We start from the raw sequence: 26,450 nt of genomic DNA on the forward strand, positions 1-26,450 counted from the left end.
TTCTACCCAGGTGTTAATTACAGCTACATGTAAGTACTATATGGGTAGAGCCGCATTTATAAAACATGACTGGCATCAATTTTGGATGGCAGCACATGAAATGAACCACCTACGTTCAGAGATAATCAGGGCAACAGATTGGGGCACTATAAAACTATAGAGTGTGCCAAAGTCTCTCATGGCACACAAAAATAGAGACAATCCCATAAAATAACCGTACCCGCTCGTGGGTCACAGTAAGAATATTATTAAACTATGGCGTCCGTTACATAAAGACAAGAAAAGGAAAAAATCTGGCACTTGTAGGGCACATGGACACAGCTAGAGATAGCTGTACTCCGGTTCCCCTGTAACAACTATGTTGTTATGTGTGTTAATTAACGGGGGAGTGTGAGCTCTGGCAGGGAAATTACTGGGTAACAGCACAGCGCTAATTAGTCTGATTCGTTAATAGGCGTGTGGCACCGGCCCTTTAAAAATAGGGGAGGGAGGAGGGTCGGGTCTCAGGCCGGCAGCTGAGCTATCTCTGCAAATACGTAGTGTGTGACTGCGCCTTGCAGAAATCCTGTCTTGTACACATACACCTAATAACACATATATATATATATGTACTGTTATATGACTCTGTGCACATGCAACATGCTAAAAACACGCATGTTCACAGCAAGCACAGAAGTGTTTTTTCTTAAAAGGACTGCCTACAACTAGAAAAAGGTTCTGCTTTTTTGTTTTATTAAGTATGTCCCTCTTATCCATGTGTCTGGTATTGCAGTTCAGTCAGATCTAATTATAGATTGGAGGAGTTGCAATACATGACACAGCCTGTGCACCACAGTGGCGCTGTTTTTGACAAAAAAAAAAAAAGCAGACAATTTTTTTGCAATCCTGAACTACAATGTTACGTTTTTGCCCAGATTGGCTTTCGCTTCTATTAACCCCTGAGTGACAGCCCCATTGCCTTTTTACACCCCAGCTAAGTGGAGTTTAATCATAGAGGACGTAAAAACATGCATCCTCTTAGGATTAAAGCCACGTGGGCTATGGACATGACAGCTCCATGCTGTTGGTTCCCAGAGGTAGCCCACGACTTGGAGCTGTCATCCCGGGCCGCAGGGCCCCCCCCCCCAGCTATGCAATCGGCGCTATCCAATGGATAGCCCTGACCGCATTAAAGTCAATAAAAAGTTTTAAAAAGTTAAAGATTTAGCTGCCCTGATGGATCCGATCCATCAGGGCAGCTGAGATTACTCATCCCGGTCTTCCGTGATGTCCCGTGGTGATCTGGTCCTCCGGGACCCGACGGCGTTCTTCTGCACATGCGCCAAAAGTATAACATCACGCACAGAAGGCCGGGAGCCCCAGCAAATTTCAAATCTCCTGGCTCCCGCCTCCTGAATGGATTCCGACAAACGCGGACAAGTGAAAAAAGTTTTAAAAAAAGTTTAAGTTTCAGCTGCCCCCATGGATTGGATCCATGGGAGCAGCTGAGAATACTCAACCCGGTCCTTCATGATGTCACGCGGTGATCAGGACCTGACGCAGGCTGCTGTGCATGTGCTGATGTGGCGCGCATGCACAGAAAGCCAGAGAGCCCGGCAAATTTAAAATCTGCCTGCACCCAGCTGTCAAAGATAGCCGAGTGCAGGGAGATGTGACCGGAGACCGCTGTATGCGGTTCCTGGTCACATGATAACTGTTATCCATCGGATAACAGTCAACATGGAAAGTTAAAGAAAGTAAAAATAAAAAGTTTCATCTCCCCTTACGGATCGTATCAATGAAGGGAGATAAAATTACATAACTAAGGACCCCGGAATTGTCCCACAATGAGATCTTTATCCGCATACCTTACCCCGGCTTCGGCACATGAGCCCGTCAGCAAAATGGCGGCCGTATACGCAAAAATCGAGGATTGCCCAGGGAATTTAAAACCTCCCTGCTCCTGGCTACCAAAGGTAGCCAAGAGCCTTGAGATGTCACGGGGGGCTGCGGTGAGCAGTTCCTGGTCACGTGATCGCTGTTATCCAATGGAATTTTCATCTCCCTTCACCGAAGCGATTGGTGAGAGGAGATGAAACTTTTTAGCGCCGGCCTCCGCATTTGACCTCCGATGCAATCCTCCTCAGTTGACCTTCCCAGCTTCTGCGCATGCGACCGCCGGCAAAATGCCAGACACAGTCACAGGAACCGGGAAGCCCAGGAAATTTAAAATCTCCTTGCCTGGTCTCCAATCACATGAAGAAAAGGTAGCGATCTACCTTAGGCTGGTCGCATACGACCGGATAGGAATTATGGATTCCGCATGCATCTGATCTGCGGTACTACGCAGATCAATCAAATGCATTGGATTACACAATTCCGCTGACATTAGTGGGTTGGAATTACGTAATCCACTCGCAGAAAACAGAACGCAGCATGTTCTGTTTTACCACAGATAGTCGCAACATAAAGCCCATTGTGCTCCATAGTCGCGGATATACCCGCAGCCCATACTCAACTACATTGTATACGGGCTGCGGGTACCCGCGTCATCGCTTAGCGATGGCGTGGAAAATCTATAAACAAAAAACAGTGCACTGCGCATGACCGCCTGTGTAAGTAGACAGTTATGCATAGTACATTACGCGGCCGTACGCAGCACCACGGCTGGGCTCATAGCTGGGATCACTGCGGGCCTCTGCAAGCGGATTCCACATACGGCCGTGTGAGCCCGGCGTTATTCAGACCGCTACCTGTAATACTTAATTTACAAGAAGCCCCGGGAACGCTCGCCTTCATGCAGTTCCAGGAGCAGTTTGTTGAGCGCCTTCTGTGTGAGACCGCCACACCTCGGCAAGCTTACGGAGACTCACAGAGCGCCACTTTTTTCACCTCATCCTTGAACAATCGGGTCAAGAAATAGCCCCCAAAAAGCAAGGGAGGAGGAGGGATACCTGATTTTATTGCCCCATGTGCCCATCCCAGCCAGCCTCTGTAATTACCCCTGTCTTCAGAAATACCACACAGTTAATATTATTATTTTTATCTAAGATTAAGAGAGCGCCAAAAATGGGCAATGGGCCCTGGAATTTATGTAGTTGTGCCCTGAAATCTAACGGGCGTTCCCTCTATTACAGGCCTAGCCATGTGTCCTATAAGTAGATTGGGGCTACAATGGGTATGTTTCTGAACACAGGATAAACAGGGGTATCCATTTTGGGGTGAAAGTCTTCATTCATATGTGTGCTGTACAAAAAAAACCTGTTTTTAAATTGACACAATGCCAAAAAAATGAAAATCGTAATTTTTTCCTTCTGCTTTGCTTAGATTCATTCAAATACTGTGGCATCAAAATACGCACTACACCCCTACATAAATACGTTAAAGGGTCTGGTTTTCAAAATGGGGTCATTTCTGGGGGTTCTCCATTGTTTTGGCCGCTCAAGGGCTCTACAAGTGGGCAATGGGGCCTAAAACACCCGCAAGCAAAATGTCTGTTCTGAAAGCCACCGTCTGCTCCTTTCAGTTTGGGCCCCCTTGTGCATGCAGACATAAGATTAGGGCCACAATGGGTATGTTTCTGAACACAGGACAAACAGTGCTATCCATTTTGGGGCGGAAGTCTTCATTCATATGTGTGCTGTACAAAAAAAATCTGTTTTTAAAATGACACGATTTGCAAAAAAATGAAAATCGTAATTTTTTTCCTTCTGTTTTGCTTAGATTCATTCAAAAACTGTGAGGTTAAAATACGCACTACACCCCTAGATGAATTCGGTAATGGGTCTAGTTTTCAAAAATGGGGTCATTTGTAAGGATTCTCTATCTTTTTGGCCGCTCAAGGGCTCTACAATTGAGCAATGGGGCCTAAATCACTTTCAAGCAAATTGTCTGTTTTGAAAGCCACTGGCTGCTCCTTTCATTTTGGGCCCCGTAGTGCATACAGACAAAATATTAGGGCCACAACGGGTATGTTTCTGAACACGGGACACACAGAGGTATCCATTTTGGGGTGTAAATCCTCGTTTTCATGTGCGCTATAGAAGAAAAAACTGCCTTTAAAATGACATATTTGCAAAAATATGAAATTTTATTTTTTTCTCCTCTAAATTGCATTAATTCCGTAAAAAAACTGTGGGGTAAAAATACTCATGACCCCCCTCAGTGAATACATTAAGGGGTGTAGTTTTTAAATGGGGTCATTTGTGGGGGTATCTATCATTCTGACACCTATGAGCCTTTGCAATCTTGGCTTGGTGTAGGAAAACAAAGTGTTCCTCCAAATGTTGATAATCAGTGTTAAATTTGTACGTCTCCTAAATGGTTAAAAAAAAAAAAAATCGAAAAAGTTTTTCAAATGTGCGTCCAGAATAAAATAAACAAATGGAAATATATATCTGAGCAAAAATGTGTACAGTATGTTTGCACATATTTGAGATATTGCAATTGAAAATGTGAAAAAATTATAATTCTTTCAAAATTTTCCCAATTTTGGGGCTTTTAATAAATATGCATAAATTCCATCGGTCTATTTTTACCACCTAAATAAAGTACAGTGTGTGGTGAAAAAACAATGTCAGAATCACTTAGACATGCAAAACCTTTACGGAGTTACTATATGTCAAAGTGATACATGTCAGATCTCCACAATTTGTCTCCGTCACTAAGACACAAACAGGCTTCGTCACTAAGGGGCTAAAGCCAACCTTGCATGTGCCCTTGTTTAGGTAGGGAGGGGCAGCCATACATTTCCCCGCTGTCCTGGGATACCATACTTCACTTCTGGTAGTGAAGGAGAAAATGCAAGTAAACAGGTGCTTTTTTTTTTTTAGTGTGGCTGGCTGATAAACTTACTATTGATTTGAGTCAAAGGGAACAGATATGACGCCTCTTACTCTATTTTTCAAAAGTGTCTAGAAAACTAGCCTTGGTTTGCAGCTTGGCCAGAATTTAAGGACATTTACAACATGCAACTTTTTGAAAAGTCTCAAAATGTGTCACCATTAGAGATGAGCAAGCGTACTCGGAAAAGCACTACTCGCTCGAGTAATTTGCTTTATCCGAGTATCGCTGTGCTCGTCCTTGAAGATTCGGGTGCCGGCACGGAGCGGGGAGCTGCAGGGGAGAGCAGGGAGGAACAGAGGGGAGATCTTTCTCTCCCTCTCTCCCGCCCGCTCTCCCCTGCTCCCCGCTGCGACTCACCTGTCAGCCGCAGCGGCACCCGAATCTTCAGACCCGAGCACAGCGATACTCGGATAAAGCACATTACTCGAGCGAGTAGTGCTTTTCCGAGTACGCTCGCTCATCTCTAGTCACCATCTGACTCGAGTAGCCGGGTGACGTACAAAGTGACTCCACATCTCTAGACATAGTTAAAGATGCAACAAATTTATCATCATCGGGTGACATTTGATACATTTGTTGCATCCTTAAACTGGAGAAAGGAAGAAAAGCTACCAGGAAATGGACGTCAGAGTATCCGATGATAAATAACCCCAGTGTGGCTGTCGCTGTTATGACAGCATTGCGGTTGGCATTCAGTTTGCTACAAATACATTATGGAAGCATTGTGGCATTTCTAATATGTATCCAGCCCTTTCACCTTCTCCAAATGTTGTGAGCTGTACCAACACATTTGAGCCTAATTACATGGCATGGATCTGTACACAATGGGGCAGATTTACTAATACTCAGGTGCCACATTTATCACAGTGAATCATGCTGGATGAAGAATCTGGTTTATGCCTTTCAACCGACCAGTAAAAGTCCCAGTGGGCCGGTTGGGTCCTTGGGCTGGCAGAGATTTTTAAAAACCTATTTGCTGTAATGCGCCAAAATAAAATAAAAAAAAAACACAGCTATACTCATCTCCTGTGTCGCTCCTTCTGCTAACGGCCTCTGGAGCGATACTCTCATTGTTCACCTGCTGACTTCCAGGTTCAGTGATCATGTGGGTGAACAGAACAAGCATGGCTGCAGAGGTCGGTAGAGCAGAAGGAGCGACACAGGAGGTGAGTATAACTGTATTTTATATATATATATGTGTGTATATATATAATCTCAAACTACTAACGACCACTTGACCGTGAGTATTTATGTTTGTGTGTGGGTGCTTCTCATGCTCCACCCCTGGTGACGTAATCGTTCCCCCCCTGGTGACATCATCGCTCTCCCTCCTCTCCCCTTGGTGATGTCATCGCAGGTCCTACAACATATATAAAGCACAGAACCTGACTGACAGAAGAACAACAAAGTTAGGGCTCTTGGAAGGAGAGGACAAAAATAACAAAATGAGAAACTAAGCCTTTATTATCTCGGACACATTTCAGCAGTCCTGACAGAAAACACCAACCTACCACCACCACAGTGATCTGGTGAGCTGAAGGACCTGCGGTAATGTCACTGTTGTGGGAGGAGCCATTGTGCAGTTTTGTAGAAAGTACTGTATACTGGATAAGCTGACAGCAGCCACCAGGACCTGTGATGACATCACCATCATGTGATCACCTGTGTGGGTGGAGTCAGGGATCACATGACTAGGGGCTGATCACTGAATCCAGGGGTCTGCTGAACTGGTGATCTCTGTAAATCAGCATGGATGTACCACAGTTGAGTGTGTGTGATGTATGTGAATCAGGATGCATGTAGTAGAGCTGTGTGTGTGATGTGTCGGGATCATAATGGATGTACCATGTAGCATAGCTGTGTGGTGAATTGCGCCACCAGAAACACTGGTACTATAATTTCTTAATAACTGCTAGTATATATATATATATATATGGCATTATTATTGGTGGGGGCCTGTATGGGGCGTTATTATGAGTAGGGGGCCTATAAGGGAATTATTACTGAGTAAGGGCACCTTTACTGTGTTTGTGGCACCAAAAGCAGCACCTATTGTGTAGGGCCTACAGGGAGTACAAAAAGGGGATAATATTACCTTGTCAAAGATGCCTGTGCCAAATTCCACAGAGACAAGTTATGAATAGGAGAAGTCATCATCTGGTGGTCTGGGCCAGATGGAGAAGAAAAGGGAAAGTTCAATGACTTTGGTCAGAGACAATGTCACCTGTGATAACTTGATATATTGGTACTATAATCACTTATAATGTCTGCAGAGCACTTGTGTACAATTATCTACCACTACATGGTCACTTTATAGGGGGAGTAACAATGGTCTTTGTAGAGTGTTTTTTTTCAGCAACACTATGGTGTTATGATGTGTTCCTTGTCTGGGGGTATTATTTGGCCCCGATAGAGTGTTATTGATTTTTTTAGGTGTCTTTATTCAGTGATATTATGTTGGTATTGATCACTATGTAGTGGTGTACTGTGGTCACAGTCTGGTGGTATTGTTTGGCCCTTGTATAATGTTATTGGTAGTAATACTGATCTTTATTCAGTAACAGGGTATTACTGAACTAGTGGTAGTGGTATTAGTCACTATGTGGTGGTTATATTTGATCATGGTCTGATGGTATTATTTGGACCTTATACTGTGTTATTATTACTAATGGGGGTTTTGGTATAGTCTTTTTTCAGTAACAGTGGAGATAATTATATGGGCCATGATTATTACAGGGATATCGCATGTATGTGTTTGTTTTTTCACTTTAAACAATGCAACAAAAAGTTTTAACAATGTAATTTCTTTTTTAATAGACTTTATTAATGCTTGCTCTGTTATTTATTTAGACCCGCGAGGCACGTTACACTGTGATCTTTGGTATACACAATGTAACAAAGAATTACTCCCCATGCGTCTAAAACTGCAAAGCAATCCATTAGACTGTGTTGAAGGCACAGCCTAATGAGAGCTGCATCTGCAATTACCAGCGTTGATCACTACACTGGGGTTAGAGCTATCAGCTTTTGCTCCGTACCCTGTACTGTGGCGCTGACAACACACATCTGAAAAGCTGATCAATCAGGATTATGAGGGGCAGACCCCAGCTGAGGGGCAGACCCAATCCTGAGGATAGGTCATCAATAGTATTTGCCCAGAAAACCCCTTTAATATATACTTCTAGTTCTAAAATATACTGTAATTCGTAGAAAGTTTGCTGCGGTAAGCTATGTACACTGCATAGGGTTTTCCCCTCCTACCAGCTTCGTGGCTTCAGTTGGTGGTTTGCTGACCTCGCCTACTTGTGTTCAATCCACTTGCTGTTGGTTTGGGCCCACCAACAGTATAGGGCCACTTTCAAATTTTTTTCCAGGGCCACTTTGGGTTCCCAATCTGGTCTTACTTTATACCATCTATTAATTGGGTTAGTTTTTGCCAAAAATTGCACCAAAGTTTATCCCAATTTTTGGTGTAGTTTAGGCCACGTCCCCTTTTCACAAATACACATCTTTTTGTTGGACAAGTCTTATAAAGTGTCCAAAAATATTTAAAAACATATGATAAATATGGTGCAAGCCATGTAAAACACTGGCAAGCTATCTATAGTTAATCTGCCCCATTATTGACTGCAATATCTTCTAGAAGGGAATGTAGAATGAAATTAATTTTTGGAGTTAGCCAAGAATAGATGGAAAAAGATGCTCTTTCGAAGAGGTTCAAAATGCAATAATGGCCAAAAAACCCGGTTGTCCATAAGGAAGGGAGGAAAAAGGAAGTCCAGGGCATTACAATGTGTCAAGTTTCCTAGTACTGAGCTCTGAACAGGAGGAAAATACCTTATGGAAAGCATGCAGCACAACTTCTTCCTCTTCTGCATACAAAGAGAGCCTTCCAACAATCAGGAGAATCAGCTCCTTAACCCCATCAATGGGGGCTACATTTGTATCATTGTTTTGCTGCTTTTTATTGTTTACAACATGTTTTTTGTATATTGTGAAGTGTTTCTTTAAGGGGGAGAGGGTCCAAGAAGCATCTGGCTGCAGGTGGGAAACCACCAAATGGAAACCGAATGGTAGGTAGAGTGGATGGTCAGCTGTGACTAGAAGATGCATTTCCGAGAAGCTCCTGCTAAGAGAAGATTGGGAAAAGTAGCCCTATGGCATGATACAGAATCTGTTGTAACTGTCTCTGCACTGTGTGCCTGCCGCCGGCAGGCTCCTTGCTCCTTCCTGCTCTCGGACATTGCTGACATTGAACTTGGACACAAGACAAGAACAGAGGGAGAATCAAAGATGTTACTTATCAACCTGGTACCTGGGCTTTGTAGAGACTGAGTGGCTCTAAGATTTTATTTACCTGGAAAATGGGATGTTAGTAGTGGACTGTACCCAGAAATGTGAAAATAACTTTTTTGTTTTGATACTGCACTTGTTATAGCTCATCAGAGTTGCCCATTAATCAAAAGATTTGCTGCATCACTTATGGAGGCTGTAAAGTATCAGAGTTTTTCCCAACGCCTACAATCTACAGCTTCCCTGTGGGCTTACTTCCAAACAAGACTGACTATTTAGGCGGTCTGACCATAATTCGGCCATGAGGCCCTGCTGGTGTCACCACTCACCTATTGTGGACCATGAAATTATGGTAACTCTGCAGGAGTTGGGTCTCTTGCTCTCTGAGGTGCCTCAGGACACTCAAACAGCCCAACCTCAACCTGAGTCTAGTCACCGGGAACTCAGAGCACCATTGGCACAATGCCAGCCAACCAGCAGCATAGAGGCCTACCCTGTATGGGAATTCCAATTCTAACTTAAAGGGGTATTCCGGACACAGACTAATATTTTAAAAGTTAATGTACATTATCACAATACCTGGTCTAGCTATTTTCTTCATTTATTATTTATGTCACATGACCCTCTGCCTGAAAAATATCTCCACTTCCACTGATATCTTGTCTGCATTTGCTACTTCCTCCCCTGTCCATAGCCTAAAACATCCTGTGAGCAGTGCATGATGGGAGTACAGAAGTGGAAGCACTGCAATGTATTGTTCATGTGCGGTTCAGAGCGCCGGAAGCTCCTGTCTGTCGGCTTCAGCAGCTCTCTGAATGAGAGGGAGGTTGGTGCTGGTAAGTTGCAGGACCTGTGAGCTGTGGGCGGAGTTACAGCGCTGGCCAGTAAACAGGCTCTATGCATGCTGGGAGTTGTAGATAACAGTCTGTTGTTGTGTTTACTAAGGAAGTGATTTATGTAAATACAGCAGCAGATCGGCGGCTGCATATAATGAAGAAGAGAGTCCAGAGCAGCAAATAAAAGGTACAGGTTGCCACTACTCAGTTGTACCTCCTAGATTTTAGCATTTTAAGAATTTTCATTTTGTACCCGGAAAACCCCCATAATGCCCCTCACCTTGGGTCTTTAGCCCCTGTGTCCATATCTGTGATCATAATATGATGACGATTCATGCAATAGGCACGGACAGCCATCATGTTTTATGGAGACGTTGGAAAACCAAGATGAATGATAAAGATGATATGTAAAAGATGTCTATATCTCAGAATACTAATATGAAGGCATTAATCACATTTACTGTGAGCCGTAAAATGATGAGAACTACAATCACATTAATTTCTACAAGCTTCTTCAGCTTAAAAAAAAGAATCGCAGACACATTGATATATATATACTTTTTTACAGACAGTCCAGGAATTTAGGACTGGTTGTCAATCCTGGAACTTGCCACCTTAAAGGAATTTTCCTAGATGTTTTAAAATTAGCCAGGGACAAAAAACTCTATAAAATGAAGAAGAAAAACATGACACATCTTTCAGAAGTCCTTATGCTCCAGTGTAGCTCTGGTTTCTGTTGCTTTGGTTCCGGGAGCTCCTACAGCTATGAAATGCTGTTTAACATTGACATGACCACTGCAGCCAATCACTGGCCTTAGCAGTCATGTGTCATCCATGAACGCATGACCACTGAGGCCAGTGATTGGCTGTAGTGGTCATGTAAATGATGAACAACACTAGACCGCTGTAGGAACTTCGGGGAATGGAGAGGCAGAGACCAGAGCAGTGGTGTTGAAGCATTAGATCTTTTAAAAGGGGAGCCATGTTTTTTCTTTATTTTATGCAGTTCTCTGTCCCTGGATAATTTCTATCCATCTATTTCATCTAATTCGTTATTTTTGCCAGTGTATTCATTCAGGAAAAAGAAATGTTAGCTGAAACTCAGAGTTATAAAGTAAACTCTCCATTAAATGTCACCAGTCTAACCCAGGAAGAAGTGCAGAGTCTGCTTAAAAAGATTAAAATAGACAAATTTGCGGGTCCCAATGGCATACGCCCCTGGGTTCTAAGGGAATTAAGTAAGGTGATAGACCATTTTTTCTTATATTAAGGAACTCTATAGTGACAGGGTCTGTTCCACAAGATTTGTGCTTAGCAAATGTGGTGCTGATACTCAAAAAGGGGATCAAAAAGCCCACCTGGAAACTACAGACCAGTAGGTCTAACTTCTATTGCAGATAAAATGTTTGAGGGGTTTCTGGAGTATGCTGAGTACCTCAATGAAAATAACTGTATATCTCAATATTAGCATGGGTTTATGAAGGGTCGCTTCTGTCGAACCAATCTGATCAGCTTCAACAAGGAGGTAAATTCTATACTGGACCAGGGAGAGTCACTACATCTTGTGTATCTGGACTTTTCTAAAGCATTTGATATTGTGCCGCATTGAAGGTTGGCAAATAAAATGAAAATGCTTGGTCTGGGTGACAATGTGTGTAAGGAACTGGCTCAATGATAGAAAGCAGAGGGGGGTTATAAATGGGACATACTCTGATTGAGGCACTGTTACTAGTGGGGTACCACAGGGGGCAGTACTGGGCCCTATTCTTTGCAATATATTTATTAATGACCTGGTACAAGGATTGTGCAGTAAAATAGCAATATTTGCAGATCATATAAAATTATGCAAAGTGATTAATTCACGAAAGGACAGTATATAGTTAGAAATTATTTGGATTAACGGGAGGCTTGGGCAGAAAAATGGAAAATGAAGTTAAACACTAATAAATGTAGGGTACTGCACATGGGCAGAAGAAATACATGTCACCATTACACACTAAATGGGAAACTATTAGGTAACACTTACATGGTGTTCCGCCTATTCCATTTATTACTTTACTTGCCCACCTCTGTATCCAATCGAGCTCTGATATGTCCTTTTTGACTCTTGGTCCCCAAAATTGTCCACAATATTCCATGTGTGGTCCGACCAGTGACTTGTAAAGAGGAAGAACAATATTCTCATTATACACCCCTAGACCTCTTTTGATGCACCCATGATCCTATTTGCCTTGGCAGCAGCTGCCTGACACTGGTTGCTCCAGTTAAATTTACAATTAACTGAAAAGTCCTTTTACATGTCAGTTTTGCCTGAGGATGTAGTGATGGTGAACTAACTAAAAGAGTACAAGAGGGTCTGGATGTCTTTCTTGGGTGTAACAATATTACATGTTATAGTCACTGATTACTACAGAGCGGTTGGTGATCCGGGGATTATTCCGATTGCTAGAATTGGAGTCCGAAAGGAATTTACTCCCTAAAATGAAGAGAATTGACTTCTACCTCATTGTTTTTTTTTGGGGGGGCGGGGGGAGTTGCCTTCCTCTGGATCAACATAGGCTGAACTGGATGGACATGTGTCTTTTTTCAGCCTAACATACTATATTACTATGTAATCACATATGTTTTATAAATGAACACATGGAACTCTTAAAACAATGTAGCACACTGGGAATATAACAGACAAGAACACTTCTAAATTTAACTGAAATTTTCTACAAATATACAAGCTTATTACAATAATAATAGAGGTCTTACTGACGATATCACATGAAGAACTAAGCCAAAAACAACACAAAGAATGAGCATCACAGAGCACAATGGTTAACACACATAAAGCACTGTGCCACACACACAATAATACACCCAGCAGAGAGAAGAATGGGGCAGATTATGAGGCATAATTACCCTGATTGCCAAATTAACCATTCATTGTGCTCTGGTTATAGCCACACAAGGATCATGCACACATTATTATATACACCCCTGATTACCCAGATGTTGCTGCCTCTGTTACTGGCAGTAGAGAGTGTATATTACAATATACTGCCATATTATACATTAGCTGCTAAACTTATATACATTCATCCATATAAAAGTGTCACCTCTTATCTATCTATCATATTCTTATCTAATATCTAGCCATGTTTTTGAGTTCTAAGTCCTCCACTGAGGCAGCTTTCACATTAACACTTGTTTCCGATGAGTGGTTTGGATTGAGTGAATTATACGGTTCTCATCTCATCTATTTGTAAAGTGACAAAATATTCTGCACCTGTCACATGCGGGCACTAGGGCTGGTAAGGTTTTATGTCTATGCCAGCCTCCTCTACTAATACTCACCCCAAAGACTTATATTCACCAATACTAGTCCAGAATGCTAGCTATCGGGGCCGGACGGGACCGCACAATAAGGCCTGCTTCTCACTAGTGTTTTATAGCGGCTATTATGCTGAAATCGCGACCATCTGAAGCATTGGATTCCGATGCATTTGTTCAGATGAGCGATTTTCCGGTGTGTAATATCGGCCGGCTGGAAAAGATAGCGCATACTGTGCCTATTCCAGCGGGACGCTTTTACACAACGCCGGCAAATATAGTACTTGTCCTATCTTTTGCGGGAATACCTTGGCCGTTTCTATAGACTCCTATGGGAGCCTATAAGAGCCATCAGAAAGGGGGAGGGACTTTAGCAGCACTTGCCATTCTAAAGTCCCTCCCCCTACCCTTGCCGGCAGCTCCCATAGGCTGGTGAGGGAATTTAGCATGGCAAGCGCTGCTAAAGTCCCTCCACTTGCCGGCAGCTCCCATAGGCTTCTATGGGAGCTTATATTGCCTCTATCAGCCAGCAAAGGGAGAGGGAGGGTCTTTAGCAGCGCTTGCCATGCTAAATTCTGGGCTGCGGAGTACATACGCTGACGTGTGAATGGGTGAGAAAACGGGAGATTTAGCTGTGACTTAGTCACGGCTTTTTCCCATTCATGTGACTTTTGGCCGCAATACGGGTGGCCGAAAATCGCATGAACGCCCGTGTGAAAGAGGCCTAAGGCTCACGTCACATAGGCGTATTTGCGCACGCAAAATTTGCACGCATAATACTCAGAGAATAGAATTCATTGAATTTTCAGGACGTCTTCCTGTGTTCTCTCTCTAAAAGTCCTACCAAGCTCTCTGTGATATTAGCGATTTAAATAGGTTTATTCACATACACGTATCTACCTGCGCATTTTGGCCACAAACCCCCCCCCCCAAAACAGCAGCATACTCTATTTTTCTGTGCATTTGGCACCAAGAATTCCCAAAGAAGTCAATGGAGATGCATAAATGTACATGAAACATGTTAGCAGATGCGTTAAACACTGTGGAATTCTGCAGGAAGAAGAACACAACTTGGACTCATTAATCTAATTAGCCATTTCAATTGGTGCATTTTTTTCTTGCACGCACATAAACATGCGTGTTCAAAAAAGCATTGTTCATTCCACAAAAACCTGCGATAAATCGAAACCATTCGGTGCAGATTTTTATGCAGATCTGCAGCAAATTTCAATCCTTCCATTGAAATTTATTGAATGGGGAAAATCTGCTGAGGATCAATACCAAAGTCTGCACCAAACTGCAAATTATAATGCAAATTTTGGCAGATTATTCCGGCAGTTGTGGTTGGAAAATCAACAATAAATGAATGTAAGCTGCCTGGGATAAGCATATAGCTGTGCTAAGGGAGAAATAATATAAGCGCACACTAGATGGACCAAGGGTGTTGTAATGCTGTCAGTTTTCTGATACACATGGCCAATAGCTTCTCTGTGATGGTAATGGGAAAAGAGGCTAAAATCATTTACTTGCTTTATGTTATATTCTAATGGGGACCAAAGGAAATGTGAGTAACACTGGTTTTGATAAGTGACAACACCTTCCCTTAAGTGACAATATCTCCCAATGTCACTATTCTCATGAATCAATGATGTGTACTAAAGAGTGATTCTTCATTGTGATGAGCTGTAATTGTACCTCCCTCCGGATTATCCACACATTACTAAAGACAGTACTGGATCATCTAAATGCAGAAGATCAAAAGCGATCTTAAATATATATTACTCTTTCAATACATGAAGCTATACGTCATTTCATACCTTACAGTGGTCCCCAACATGAGGTTCAGGTCTGAGCCAAAACCAAGGGTTAAGAAACACCATTGTTATAAAGGTTGACCCTATTCTTGTGGGTAACCTCACCATCCTATTAAGGATACCACCAACCCATATGTGGTACCATCCATGCAAGCATAAGCCATTCCAATGACTACTATAAATTCCCAACAGATAGTACTGTCCATTATATCTTGTAATGTCTGCCTGCAGATGATTGAGATGGTATTTTGTTGAGTTCTGTCATCTTACCCTTCGAAAACAAGAAGCTGAATTTCTGCCGTTCTTTGAAATGATTGGCCCTGTTCTTGTGGGTAACTAACCTATATTACCAATGAATCCATCATCCAATAGGAGACATTGTTCACTTTCAAATAATGTTTCAATGAGTAACACAATGTTCCAATGAAAGTGCAAGGTTTTCAATAAGTTCCACTATTGAATTATGAGTAACACCATCCTTCATTGAGTGCCTCTAAGCTTATATGAATGACACTATCTCAGAGTGATTGAAACAGTCACCAAGTCAGTAACATTATCTTCTTATGAGTGACACTGTTTCATTTAGTTGTGACATTCTCTAAAAATTGCCACCAACTGTGAAGATTGGTACTATAATAAGTGGTGTTCGGTCCAGCAGACCAATGCCTCATCCTGTCTCCTGAGTCTGTTTCTTCCAGCAGACACGGGGTTACTGTGTCTAGCTCCTCCACCCAGCCTGTGGGGATTTGTAATCATCTTCCTATTTAAGCCCTCCAGACCTCACCCACAATGCTTGGTGTTGTTGTTCATTCCCTGAGTGACTGCACGCAAGCTGATGGTGCAGCTATCTGTCTGTATGCAGTTCCTTGTGTATGCTTTACTAGTGTATATTGTGTCTTTGTTTGTTCCCAGTTCTGACTCTGGATTCCCATTCTCACCAGGTAGATAGGGAGGTCTAGGAGTCAGAGTTAGGAAAGGTGGCAGGATCTCTCCACCACCAGGAGTATTTCCAGCACAGGAATATCTAGTCCACCTGAGTTCAGGATAAGGCCCATCCTCGTTATGTGTACTGAGTACCCTCATTTGCTCCATCTTCACTTTGGTGACAGCTGTCCATCCTGTCGGGTGGTTCCACTCAGCAGGACGACACAGTGGATCCACAAACACTACGTTACAAGTGGTTAGAGCTTTGAGCTATATGGCAGTTAGTAAAGCCTTAGCTCTATTCCATTAAAATCATGGTTACTACATGCTACAATGAAGGTGGATTTCAATACAGCTTCATCTGGTTCCTATGAGGTTGATTCTTCCAGTAACAAACCCTATAAAGAATATGGACATACCTTCAGGTAGTGTCAATACATTAATAATTGGTGCTTTGGTATGTGGCAATATTACAGTCTTTGGAAAAAAAAATCAAACACCTAGAAGGAGTTGTCAGAATGGAATGAAACTTTGTATGTGTGAGTGTAATGTTGATATAGGTAAGTGATTATAAAATTAGAGCAAAAGATCATTTATTGTAGAAAACTGAACACTTTAAGGGAGGCTCTAGTACCCTGTTGTAACTGAGCCTCTAGATGCAAACTCATAGGCTATCGAAGTTGGTGTCCCAGATGCTCCCATATAGGTTCTATTGGGAAGAAATCTGGTAACTGGGCAGCCATGGAAGTGTGGCGATGATGTGGAGGCATTTCTGTGACCCCCTTGTGTGTGCAGCCGAGCATTATCCTGCAGGAAAATGCCTCTTGGAAACCATGAGAGGAACACATGTGTCTGCAGGATGTCCTGAACATATCGCTGAGCTGTCATTGTCCCTCATACCACTACTAGGGGTGACCGACTGTCGTATGCGATGGCCCCCCAGAACATTCCACCAACAATGGGGGCAGTGTGCCGCTCCACAGCAAAGGCAGGATTGAGACATTCACTCCGAGGTCTCCAGACATGAGCATGGCCATTATCAGTGCAATGAAGACAACCCAGTTCCACCCCATAGCAGACCAGTTTCCTCAGGAGGCGGCAGTCGGTGGGCATCAAGAGGGTACATGTAACGGGCACTGTGAAACCAAATGTCCTTTAGGCAAGTGCCTAGAAATGGTTGCAACAGACACAGGGGGCTGTAATGATGGTGCCACCTTCCTGTGGCTGGTGGACAATGAAACAGTTGGAGCTGCTCATGTTTGTCAGATGATCAGACGATTCTCTCTACTGATGGTCTGTTGAGGTCTTCCTGAGGCGGTTGCCTTGTGTGTGTGCCCCCGTACATCTACTGGTCCCAACACCTCCTAACAGTCTGGTCAGAATAGTCCAGGTGGCGGGCAATTCATCGATACGACCATCCATAATATGCCCCCTCTCAAGCTCTATTATTTGGGCGAAATCTCTTTGATTGTATCATAGAAGCATGTCAACAAGCTCTACACAAGTGGAAAAAGAGGTCACTACAGACAAGTAGCATCTGAGAGCCTTTTTGTAGGCCATGGGTTGAAACACTTTTAGTGGCAAACCTCAAGTGGCAAGACCGTTCATCTACTCACACCACAACTCTAATCATTTGTATATCTAACTAAGGTGTAACTGCATGCCGAGTTTCGCAGGAAAATGACAACTCCTGCTAGAGGCTTGATTTTTTTTTACAAAGAGTGTATTTCCTATGCCATAATATCAAACCTAGATACAATCTTAAGACCAATTTCTAAAAAATGATAGACTCTTCAAATTATTGTTCCTATATTCAGACTGTAGTGTCTTGTTTTACATAGTATTGTCAAACATACAGTATTCTAAGATGAATAGATCCCGAGATCATACTGTAGTTTAGTTCTTTTTTTGGTTTCTTTAGAGGTTGTCAATATATCTTCAAGTCATTGTCCTCTATTAGTAAGTCACCAGCAAACTACCACTCCAAAGTGGTACACCTCGAGATACAACAAGAAACTCATGGGATAATCCCAGCACTAACAGTAACCAGCATTGACCACATGGACGATATGGGATGAAATTACATAATAGGAGAACTGCAAATGAGAATGACAGTACTTCCAATACTTCCATTAGGTAATTCATATATCAATGACAATAGGTGACCACACATGTTACAATTAACAGGTGGAAAGAGCAGATATAGCTAAGAATGACCCATCACATCCACTAGTTGTGAGCTTGGTACAAAACCTATATTTGAATATTGCTAATAATATCTACATGGGGCATGCTAATCGTTAATCAGAGTCAAGAAGGTCATATTATTACGAATTTCGATTTATAGATTTTAAATCAAAATTGCTACGTCTCAATTGGATTTTGGTGGTAATTGTTATTGGATAATCAATGCAATCCAGTACTTTGCCTCAACAACCTACTCCTTTCCCTGGATGGAAACAGGGTTAATACATACATACATTTTCAAATACCTCATTTAAGAGTCTTACAAAGTGAACATGGAAACCAACTGGGCTTCCTCGCATGTTTCCTGAGTTCATATATACCAACCAAGGACCATACATACACTTGAAGTGATCTTATTATTGGTGGCACACTTTGAAGCCCCAATCTAACATACGCAAAAGGGGGTAATGTAATGAATTGCAAAACTGGGAAGATGCTTCGGGGCTTTGAGGCCTAATGTAGCCTTATGGTCCATCAAATATATAAGACACCAGTACCATAAATGGTCGGGGAGCCCTAGTACAGATACCAGTACAGTCCCAGGCGTTTCAAGTTATGCCTTAATTCATTTTTATTTGCAAAGCTACACTAACACCCATACACATTAGAATTAAGCACAGTTCTTCAATTAATTTGCTTTGTCATGTTCCTCCATAGAAAATGTTAACATGGTTGAAAAGGTGATGCCCAAACCTATCTTAAGGTAGAAGCTTTAGTAGAATGTAGGAAAAGTTATTGTCTTTACAGGTAAAATTTGTTTTGTGCTTGGGAAATTAAGAAAGGTTGTGTACAGACTTTAAGAGAGACATGTATGAAGATAATCTGGTTACTGACCATTAGAGATGAGTGAGCACCCAAATGCTCGGGTCCGCGTTATTCGAGTCGAGCTTTTCGTAAAATTCGAGAGCTCTACTCGAGTAACGAACCCCATTGACTACAATGGGAGACTTGAGCATTTTTGTATGTGGGACGCCGGGTCCCGAGCTTTTTTTTTTCCTCTCTCTCTCTAAAAGCTAGGGCGGGGCCGAACACGATTTGATGCTTGTTCGAGTAACGAGCACCATCGAGTACGCTAATACTCGAGCATCAAGCTCTGCAGAGTATGTTCGCTCAACTCTACTGACCATCATCAATGATCCTAGCATTGGTTCCATTAAGAGTATTTCAGTACAGAATTGAAGATGTTATTTCTAAAGTGACTTAAATCAAACAAATACCAATTCCCACACAACACATGTTGCTAACAATGCTCAAGGCATCATTAAAAAATATATAACCACTCCAGCCTCAATTTCTTTGGAAAATGGATATGTCATTTTGGAAATCATCTCTTCAATTGTCTCTGCTCTTTTTTCGGCAGAAGTTCGTGAACAGGTATTCTGGTTAGTGAACGAAATTGGCTATCCTTGGCCATTAAAGATGAATGGAGTGGCAGTGCACTTGCACAACCCGCCTTCTGTTCAGTGACGTGGGAGCAGCAACTATGAAGTCAGGAGGGCTGGGAAAATGGGCCCCCACATTCTTAGGATTGGTGAGGGTTCCAGCAGTTGGACTCCCAACGATCTACAAGTGGTTGGGTGAAATTTCGCTCACTAACTGGAATACCCCTTTAATGTGAATGGCTAGTATCAAATATCAGATATGCCTAATTTCGTGTATGACCCTATGTAGAGTAACGTAGGTAGGAAGCATTCAGTGGAGCCCAGTTTGTTTTTATGGTAAAGCAGATAAATTCAATAAATCTGTGTAAGGTGTTGTGGAGTTTATGGGGTAAAGTATTGGATTGCCTTTTCAAGCAAAATTATGTTATTAGTAGAGATGAGCGAGTATACTCGCTAAGGCACATTACTCGAGCGAGTAGTGCCTTAGTCGAGTATCTGCACTAAAGATTCGGGGGCCGGCGCCGGTGACAGGTGAGTTGCGGCGGGGAGCAGGGGGGAGCGGGGGGGGGGGGGGGGAGTGAGGGAGAGAGAGATCTCCCCTCCGTTCCTCCCCGCTCTCCCCCACCGGCCCCCGAATCTTTAGAGACGATCGGGGAGATACTCGGCTAAGGCACTACTCGCTCATCTCTACTTATTAGTGATGCTGCAATCTGTTGTCTGCTTTTTTTCTACAATATGGCTGATTTTATATGTTGTCCAAAGTGATGTCAGGTCCATTAGTCACATGTACTAATAATGTGGCATGAAGATGATAACCCCCTGGGTGATACATCACAATGTCCATATTGTTAACGTAAAGAGGTGGCCTGATCTTGTAGCAGACAGCGACTTGCTGGTGCATTTATGAAATTAGAGAGTAGAACATTGCATGTCAACATTAACATCAAATAGGCTAGGCTAAAACACTCCATAATCAATCTGATCATAGAAATGATCACAGCAGCAGTAGATGAGTGTGCTGACTTTGTAGGGGGTAATGACTAGTCCAGTTATGAGATTAAATGAGCGAGAAAAAAGGTGCATGTAGCGGAAACTGTAACATGTAACGGGCAGAGATAAAAACATTCTAATCAATTAGATCACTGGAATGATCACAGCAGCAACAGATGAGTGTGCCGACCTTGTAGGAAGCAATGACTTGTCCATTCATGTGGCTACATTAGTGATGAATCTACAGCATATGACAAAGAGAATGACATTATTGAAAAATGACAAGCTCTGTATTGTGTATGAATAGAAATTCACACATGCACCATGTTCATTTTTCAGTCCTGTGAATGGCAGGGAACAAATAATTAATTTATCCACTAAAGGATTAAAATAATTGATTCTACCTTGCGGTGTGCAGACAGAAAACTGACCCTGTCCTTTAATAAATGGTTCTGCCTGACAAAGGGTAATGGTCTCTTCACATTAGAAATTCTCAATATTTTCGAGGATGTGATAAAACTGCTCAGCTACTGATTACAGATTCAAGGCAATGATTCAACCATACAGTATGACTTTTGCTTTCTGTGAGTGATTCCGCAATACCGGATTTGATCGATCCTGCATTTTAGTTACTGATTTCCCCTTACACCGGTCCTGCATCCCACTCAATGGGCCTTCAGTCTTAAACAAATCTTCATTCCAATTAAGACACTCAGAGATCTAGCCGACAACCCGGTGAGCTCCTCTAGCCTAACCTTCTATGTTCCAGTAGAGAGGGTTCCACCATTTAATTAACAAGCCTTCATTCTGTATTTCTTTGAATTGGCCCACAATCCAGTTTATACCCTTCAATTAATGGGTCTACACTCGTATAAATGGTTTCGCCTTGCAATGGACCAGTCTACATACCCAATACACTTACTACATCCATATGCCAGTGATTAGACAAGTCAGCATTCCAGTAAGTAATTTGATTCTTCTCTAGGAGATTGTGCCTTCCACTGACTCTACTTTCTGCTGAATTCATTTACTGTTGATCGGTCATTCTAATCACTGCCTTTAGCTTTCAACGAATGGGTCAACATTCCAGGGAGTTATTCTACCTTCCCATTAATGAGTTTACATTCCATTCAGCCATTGTACCTTACCTTAAAGGGATTTTCTTTGCCTAAATGGACAGGAGGATGTATGGTTTGAACGTATCTTATGCTAGGGCATGAGTAATCTAAAAGGGAAGTTAGTGCCCTCAGCTAGATATCAGTGCATTTTGGCAACATCGATATGACTTTGCATACCGCTCCCAATGATGCTACATAGAGCATCTCTTGTTAATATCTTTTGCCAATATGCCATGTTCTTAAGAGCATATTTCAGACAAGGGGGTGGGCAGATTCTCAAAGACATGTGAGCCTTTTTGTCACTGTTTTCATTGGAGTTCACAGATTGGAGAGAAGTTGTTGCGTATGCTTATTAACACATGTGGGATGCTATTGGCATGGGAGAACATACTGAAAAAGCAGACAAAGTATCTGCTATGGGGCTGATGAAGGTTGGAGGTTATCCAATCCTTGTTTGCCAAGAGTAGTGTGATATCGGCCCATGGGCTATGAGGCCCTTATGTTTAACAAGAGCTTGGGAAGCCCATTACCATGCTCCAGAATGTAGGGTCAAGAAGATGGCATGATGACCTGAACCAATTCTAGGACACATTCCCAGTTTGCTTCTTGTATGGGGCACTCAGTGCCCACTCCTGGCTATTAGCACTTGGAAAGACAATTTACAAAGTTCAATGGTCAGAAACAAATCCCAACTCCCTATTAACAATACAGACAGTTCTTATCAGGGCAGAGTCCTTGTAGATCATGGTCTGCACTGAAAGTGTCAAGATACAGTACTTTGTATGTTTTGACTATACTAAAACCAGCATCTGTTGAAGGTGTACTACACAATCTTGGGAGTTTTTTAGACATATCTGAGCAATTGCATACTGTAGCTATAAGGAGTACAGAGGTTTAAGTCTCCTCCAATCGTATTGTCTAGAAACCTCTCTGCCACACAAGAAGCCTATAAGTGGCACATTATGGTTTGTAGACAATTCTATAGATGTTGCATTGAGGCCCTGGAGCTTTATGCTATGCCTCCTTCACCAACTCTTTACATTTCAAACCCAATGAATTAGTACCCATGACTGATCCTATCATCCATTGTTTGGTTCTACCTTTCACTGAATGAGCTCGCATTCCAATGAGTAATTCTACATTGCGACTTCTCTACATTTTACAAAAGTCAGGCTTACCTTCCTCTATGTCACCCTACCATCTACTGAGTGGCATTATTTCTTAATGAGTGACACTACATTTTTTCCCTGGGTTACTTTCCCAGTGAGTAATTGACTCAGGTTACTACCAGTGAGTGACACTGATTTTAATGAGTGACATTACCTGCCAATGATGGATACGTACAATTACAATACAGCGATTGTTACTGTCTGCCGGTGGCTGCTTCTACAGGTTTCTTGATAAATAACAGATGTTTGTCAAAAAAGTCACATTTTTGTTGGACGAGGCAATTTCTTCATCCAATTATGGCATTTTACAAGAAGGGAGGCTGTCCATTATAGACAGCTTTCCTTGTAATAAGACTCTTTCCCAATGTGTTGTCTTCTGCTAACAGCGCCTGAAATGAGTGATCTACCACTAGTACTGAAAATCCCATCTCCTGCCACCACCACCTAAAAAGAGAATAATTTACAGGCTAATTAAAATAATCTGTAAATTATCAATTTAACTGTATTTGATGACTATGTGCTAAGAACCATGGACTTGGACTCGAATGACGGTCATTGGTGATGATCCTACTTGGGTTGTAGTGCATTCGGCTAATGGACCTTTTGCTAATTAAGGCCCAAGCTATTGGCACCAGGACTGTAGACTTCACTATAAAGCTTGGACAAGAGGCAAAAAATGAGAGCTCATATTTCTAGTTCTCTATTGGTATGCTGTAGGCAAGCTAATTAAAATACTCTGTAAATGATCAATTTTATTTGATGACCATCGCTTGGATATGGTCTCGGAGAAGGTCTTATGCCTACCATGGTTGTAGTATATTCAACTATGGACCTTCTACTAATAAAGACCCGAACTATTGACACCAAGACTGTAAACCCTGCTATAAAGGATGGGCAAGAGGCAGAACATCATGACTCTTAGTTCTAGTCCTCTATTGGCATGCAATAGACCAAGACCAAGGAGCAGCCGATTGTCAACATGACGGGCTACTTTCCAGGTTGAGAAAATCCTCTACAAAGTCCAAAAATGAAATAAAACTCGAACAAACAGATAAGACGCTCATTGCCATCCTAAAAAGGGAGAAGGACCAGGACTGTGCAGATCATAATAACACACCGTGGTCTAGCAAATAATGAGATTGCTTTCAAATGGATGTATATTCAATAAATGAGATTGGCCATGCTTTGCATTGTGCCAGGGAAAGCAAAATAAGAGTATTATGCCGTGAAAGCAGGCTGCCTCCATCAGCATGAGACATGCTTTCAAGAAAGACCACCTTTTCATAAATTTCTAATTGACCACTCAGTAGAGAGTGAATCCTTGCATGGAAATAATACAGGTTGCCTTGCAGTGAAACAGACATCCACAAATAGAGGCCAGATGGCCTACAGAACAGTAACATACAAGACACAGATAGATATGAGATGGGTAGATAGATAGATATGAGATGGGTTGATAGATCTGAGATAGAGATAGATAGATAGATCGATAGATAGATAGATAGATAGATAGATAGATAGATAGATAGATAGATAGAAAAACATAATTTATGTAGACAGGACACATATACCCAATATATATGATGTACATTTTTCTCTCTGGTTACCTTTGCGTATCCATATATAATTGGGCATTCATGAACATACTAATATATACTATGCAGATCCATATATCACCTTGCATTTAATTCGAGACATACAAAACTCTACAATACCCCTGCAGAAACAGCAATAATGCTGTACATACTAAGCAGTGTGACAATATAGTCATATATATATATATACGTGTGTGTCTGTACATTAGGCTTGTGCACACACACACGTATGTATATGTTGCATGCCTATGCAGATATGGAAATACCTATATTCCTCACCTTATAACGTTGTTTTTTTTTCCTCTAGTTATTTATGTTTTTGGAGGATTGGGGTAAAGCCTGGTCACCGATTTTCCCCAAGAAGACCACTTGCCATGGACATGATCCCACAGGGGTGGAGCCTGATAGATAGGCCCCTCCTCCTGCGCTTTATTGCCACTGTCCAAGGATGGAAAGAGAATACTGGCCTTCTGTCAACAGGATGGTTGTCCACGAATTTGGAGAACTGTGAATAGAGCCAGCCTCTTGTAGTAAAAGAATATGGCCACCTGTCCAGTATGGCTGCTCCCGATTTGTTGGTCGAGGGATCTATGTGGCACTATACCAAGAGTCCAGAAAAATGGAGTGGCTTTACATACACAAGAGCCGGCAATCTAGCCAATTCCAGATGTTTCGGTACATTTCTCACCTAAATACCAGTCTGTCTGCTCCCCCTCTTAGCTTCTCGGACATGTATTAGCTACCGTGATAAACACTCCGTTTGGATTTGGCATGTTTGCACTTGGTGGGCCTTGCCATAGGTCAGTCGGATTCTTCTTCCTTAGTTGTAGCCGCTGCTGGCTCTTCAGGATTGATGATTCTTCTCTGAGCTGTTATTCATTGTGAATTCCTGCTAGCCGCAGGATGGAAGACCGTCTTCCTTACACGCTAGCCGGAATTGTATCCCTGTGGCCTGACCGTTTTCACAGACTTCCCTGTAGACTAGCCATTGCAGGATTTCTGGTATTTCGAAGGGAGTGTGTGTATGTGGGAAGGGGGGGTCATCGAATGCTTGTGCAAACTATGGCCACATGGGATTTGTGCTTCCCCCACCTGTCAGGAGATATTAGCCCTCTTATCTAGTTCTCTCCAGTGGGCTAGTGCTCTCTTAACCTGTGTAGTAACCAGTCACTGTCAATTGTCCAACAGCCTCCTATCCCCGGGTGGCCCAGTCGCTCTCCAGGGTGCTAGGTAATTGTCTCTTTTCCTTTGCTGCACCTGCTAGGTAGTCACTCAGTGGCCACTTGTATCCGATTGTCTTAGAACAGCGATCTTGACATCAATCATATTAAACCTGATTACCAATGTATGGGGGAGAACGAGGCAGAAGAGCGGCACTGGAGAAAAGGAGCCGAACCCCTTCCTTGGATGTCCTCACTACTCCTAATACTGCGAGCAGCCCTCTATCATCTCATTATTGGTCCTGTCCTCTCTTCGTGTCTATCTCGGTAGCTATCTGAGGTCTCCACTGGTCCTCTCCATCTTGTATGTACCTGCCCGTCTCCGTCTCGGTTATCCTTGTCTGTCTCTCACTACCTGCCTGTCTCTTCTCTCCTCCACCGCTCTTGCATTCCTTCTCTAGTAGATGGGTGAGCGCTGGCTGGAGGTGTCTCTTTTGCCTTCTGTCTGTCTCTTTCCTCCTCAGGATTGGAGATGTTCTCTGCCACTGCTCTTCTTCTTGTAATTTTTGTATCCCACGTAAAGAAATAACAAAGAAAATAAATGAGAGATTGTGGGGCTGTTTCGGTCTCCAGCTCCCTGCCCCTCCTCTGTCTCTCCCTCCCTTGCTCTCTCTCTCTCCCTCTCCTCTCTCCCTCCCTTCTTCCCTCCCCCTCACTCCTTTTAACCCTTACTCAGATGTAAATCTCTTCACCCTAGCACACTCTCTTTCATCTCATCCG

The 26,450-nt window shown here is 42.5% G+C and overlaps 1 protein-coding gene across 1 annotated transcript in view; it reads right to left on the bottom strand.

Annotated features, from left to right (window-relative positions):
• The window catches only part of ADGRL1 (adhesion G protein-coupled receptor L1), a 469,522-nt gene extending 443,290 nt beyond the window's left edge, over positions 1–26,232 (bottom strand). Inside the window, exon 1 of the mRNA XM_066593211.1 lies at positions 24,790–26,232. The gene's annotated coding sequence lies outside the window, so the exon portion shown is untranslated. The remainder of the gene's footprint in view (positions 1–24,789) is intronic.
• Between the last annotated feature and the right edge of the window lie 218 nt (positions 26,233–26,450).

The sequence above is a fragment of the Eleutherodactylus coqui genome, chromosome 2 (genome assembly GCF_035609145.1).
Source record: "Eleutherodactylus coqui strain aEleCoq1 chromosome 2, aEleCoq1.hap1, whole genome shotgun sequence".
NCBI lineage: Eukaryota > Metazoa > Chordata > Amphibia > Anura > Eleutherodactylidae > Eleutherodactylus > Eleutherodactylus coqui.